At 42.6% G+C, this 4,084-nt stretch overlaps 1 long non-coding RNA gene across 1 annotated transcript; it reads right to left on the bottom strand.

Annotated features, from left to right (window-relative positions):
- Positions 1-372: 372 nt before the first annotated feature.
- Positions 373-3,322, bottom strand: LOC119273405. The gene is made up of 3 exons (XR_005134847.1): positions 2,691-3,322; positions 1,127-1,203; positions 373-681 (listed from the first exon to the last, which is right to left on the bottom strand). It is a non-coding gene; the product is annotated as an uncharacterized LOC119273405 (long non-coding RNA).
- Positions 3,323-4,084: the final 762 nt, after the last annotated feature.

Raw genomic sequence — 4,084 nt, 5'->3', positions numbered from 1 at the left:
TAAAGGGCATATAAACTGCCGGGACTGTGGTTCTCCTGGCAGATAGAACTGCCACGAGAACGGCTGCCGGAGATTACTTGTCCCAGCAGATAAACTTTTCCCGGCAGTTTTTCTGCCCTGGCCCATGCATTTGTCGGCAGTCAATTTTCTCCCGGCAGATTAGTCAGGGCAAGTGAAACTACAATTACCGGCAGTCCAACTGCCTGCACAAGCACATTTACCCGGCAGATATTATGCCAGCAAATTGATTTGGCTAGAAAAAAATTCTAGGCATCCGTATTATGTAATATCCATCAGTTATATGTCTAGGCAATCTGGACATAGCACACAATTTATACATGCATTCAATCAAAGTAACACACATGCCTCATGAAAATCTTAAACTTCATTCAATAAACAAAACACCCATATATATGGAGGCTGAGCCACAAAAGTACATTTATGTTTGCCACAACCAAAATAAAGTAGTGCCACAAGAGGAGATGTACATATGTTTCTAGATGTGTGCCACACAACCAAAATGAGCAGAGCAAGTCTTTGGGTTCACAAACAATACATACGACATTATCACTCCAACTTAATTGTAGGTCTTCCAAATCTCGAGGAGCTTGAAGATCTTCTAAATCTCCAGCAGCTTGAAGATCCTCCAAACCTTAGTGAACTTGTGTACCTTTGGGAAACCTGCAAAAAATCAGAAGATGTTACATACAAAAGATGCACTCAGAACTGAAGGAAGAAGTTACAACAATCACATGCAACAGATGCATATGTTCTGAAATATAGAGCAACCAGTAACATCTCTAGAGTAATCTCTACTATAGTAGAGAACAAGTCCATTTTTTATCATCTTAACATGTAACAAGCTTATCTTACTTCTCATCAAAATAGTGTGCAAAGTCTATACAAATATCAGGAAGATGTTACAACAATCACATACAACAACCGCATGGCCACATACAACATCTGAATATGTTCTGAAACATAGAGCAACTAGTAACATCTCTACTTTAGTACAGAACATGTCCTTTTCTTATCATATTGACAGTAGCAAATTTATATTACCTCTCATCCAAATATAGTGTGCAAAGTCTGTACAAATATCAACAGTAGAAGGAACTTACATTACCTTGTCAGAGTTATTCGTAAACGATATGGCTGTAAGGTTGGTGTTATTATCGCCACAACATTATAATCCACCTCCATCTGCAAAAATAAAACAATGGCAAGTAGCTTGAATTATATTCCTTTGTAGAATATACCAGTAAGTACATATTATTACATGCTTGTGTAGCTATGACTATTTTTTAAGTGGTTGTTGTAGTGTTCTCTTTTATCAGGTTTAGTAGAAGTTCATTTAGAGTGTAATATGAGAAATGTATAGCTTTAATATTCAAAACCATTGAGTAATAATATATACTAACAATATAAGGTGTACTACTCCAAGCAGGATACAGTTTAACTACAATATAAGGTGTAATAATATATATTAACACTGAGAGGCTTTTGAGAAGTGCCTAGATTTAGTTATGTTTAAATTTTAGGAACAAGATTGTTTGTTACAGTTTCTAGGCAGAACCACCATAAGCCCTAGAGCTCCAGCGCAATTTACTGAAACATGCGGTTTACTGAAACAGTAAGGAGTTTTAACCCACATTGGAACAAATATAAATGAAATCCTAATAGTCAAAAAAATCCTACACCCGAAGAATTAACAAATGCCAGCGCAATTTATCATCAATTCATCAAACCAATCCACTTTCATTGCTTGCACAGCCATTGTATCCAAACAGGCCCTACATTCAATGCTACCACTTCTGTATGGTTCTGAGCTAAAAAAATAAGTTCTAGCTGGAGGAACGTATATAGAATAGAATCACTGAACTAATAGTGTTCTTTTCATATGCAAAATTACAAGGAGTAATTACTGGAGTTTTCATCAACTAATAACTTTGATAATCAACCAATAGAATAATTAAGACATGAGAAATAAGAAAACATAATCGAAATAGCTGATGAAAAATTCCAATTCTCAAGATTTTTTAGGAGAAGAACTTTGCATAAGTTTGAAGATTCTAAACTGTTCATATTTGGGCGGTGATCTTGCTCACAATCTTTATCTTTGATAGATGGATTAGAAATAAAAGCGAATCGTCAGTAACATGACCTTCTTTTTTTTAACGAAACATGGCCTACATTCTAAGAATCTTCCATATCACCTAGTATACCCGAGCCTTTTCTTGTTTTGTTTTATAAACTGACTCTTAGACCTGAAATAGGAGCTATCTCTTACACCTGAATACGACCATATACTTTTTCTATTATTATAGCTGATACGGACAAACTCAACTATATGGCTTCACAAGTAGGAGCAACAAACCTTCACAAAATGTACGCATAACCAAACTAATGCTCAAGGCATAAACCATGTGTGCTGCGGTGTATATTGGTTAATTAAAGGTACAAGTTCCATTATGCTATCAGGATACTAGAGAAGATTATAAAAGAAAATCACTTGAGAGTTCTTTTACAATAATGGTTATTTGGTACAAAAGATTTAATTGGTGCGTTGTGACTGTGAGTGTCCTTGTTGAACTCTGAACAAACATACAGGGAAACAAACAGTTGATAGCATCTTGATCCATACATACATGTGACGAGCTCGAGGATGATAGAGGCGTTGTGGTGCTTACTGGTAGTGAGTGTAGAGGAAGTGATGGTGCAACGCGTGGTTGAAAAATTAGTGGTTGAGCTCGACAGGGCCGACGTAGAGCAGCTCTACCAGGACCCCGCCATCCGTCCTCCACATTGGCAGGTGCTGCAGGACTGCACTCTGAGAAGGTGCAGACCCCACGAAGAAGAGGAATCGATGCAGCTCGCAGTTGACCTGCTTGAACTCGATGCCATGAAGAAGAGGACCGTGTTCCGAAGGCAGTGGCGTTGGGAGTGAACTCCTCAGGAGACAGGCGGCTACTCTCGGGCTTACCCTCTCAGTAGATCTGGGGGAGGCAGATGAGATGATGATGGGGAAGTGGCGATGGGGAGGCGAACAACCTGGGCGTCGTTGATGAGGCCCGGAGCAGCCAAATGCAGCAACAATCGACCCCCAGTGCGGCCAGACCGCCAGATCCGGCAGCACCGACCACCATGCGGCCAGACTGCTAGATCCTGCAATGAACAGGCCGGACCGCTTCCATGGAAACAACGACTTAGAGGAGGAAGAGAAGTAGGGCGGCGGCGCACAGGGAAGGGGAGAACGTGCCGGCCAGAAGTAGGGTTTGGGAGGGACGGCGATGGAGTGGGCGGCGGCGGCGGGTTAGGGTTAGGGATTTGAGGAAGTAGGGTTTGGAGGGGGCACGAGTGGGTGGGTCGATTTAGAGGAGGGATTTGGGGAAGAGGGGTTGGGCCGCGAACCTTTTGGGTGTCTCCCGTGCTAGGCCCAAATAAGGGGCCCCGGCAGAAAAATAGGCCCTGGTGGTGTTGTCCCGGCAGATTATGTGCCTGAAAAGTGTTCAAATCGTCTAAACGAGTACTGGGGGAAACCCTAGGACCCGTTCGGCAACAATGGCGGCGCCGTCGCATTCCTTCTTGAAGGTGTTGCTTAGTACGGGACGCTTCGGAATGCTAGGAACGCGGTGGTACTTCTTTGCGGGGTGCAGTGGTTGCCGGTCTTCGTCGCTTAGTTGATCTGTTGGTGTCGGCATTTGTTTCTCTTTTCTTTCTCTTGTTTATTCCTTTTGGGCTTGGTAGTGCTGCAGCCCCAGTGAGTTGGATGTACCGGTTTGATGTTTTATAATATAAAGCGAGGGGAAACCCTTTAGCGTATATGTCCAAGGTAATGCAATGTGTGTGGGGGGAGAGAGAAAGAGAGCAACTATAAGGAGTTAGATGCGCGCGCGCACGAGCAAGTACATCCCATTGAGAATGTGAGGCATCCAAGAACAAATCCGGTATCCTACCGGTTCGCGATATTGAGACCTCGCGTGCCGCCTTTGATCACTAGACACGGCGGGCCATCCTTATGGAGGGGAGCGTGTCAACACTCTTAAGTGACCCTGGTCAACCAGAACTACAGCGCTGACTCGCA

This window comes from Triticum dicoccoides, chromosome 3A (genome assembly GCF_002162155.2).
Source record: "Triticum dicoccoides isolate Atlit2015 ecotype Zavitan chromosome 3A, WEW_v2.0, whole genome shotgun sequence".
In the NCBI taxonomy this organism is placed as follows: Eukaryota; Viridiplantae; Streptophyta; class Magnoliopsida; order Poales; family Poaceae; genus Triticum; species Triticum dicoccoides.
The sequence above is the reverse complement of the archived record's forward strand: the minus strand, read 5'-3'. Positions and strand labels throughout refer to the sequence as shown.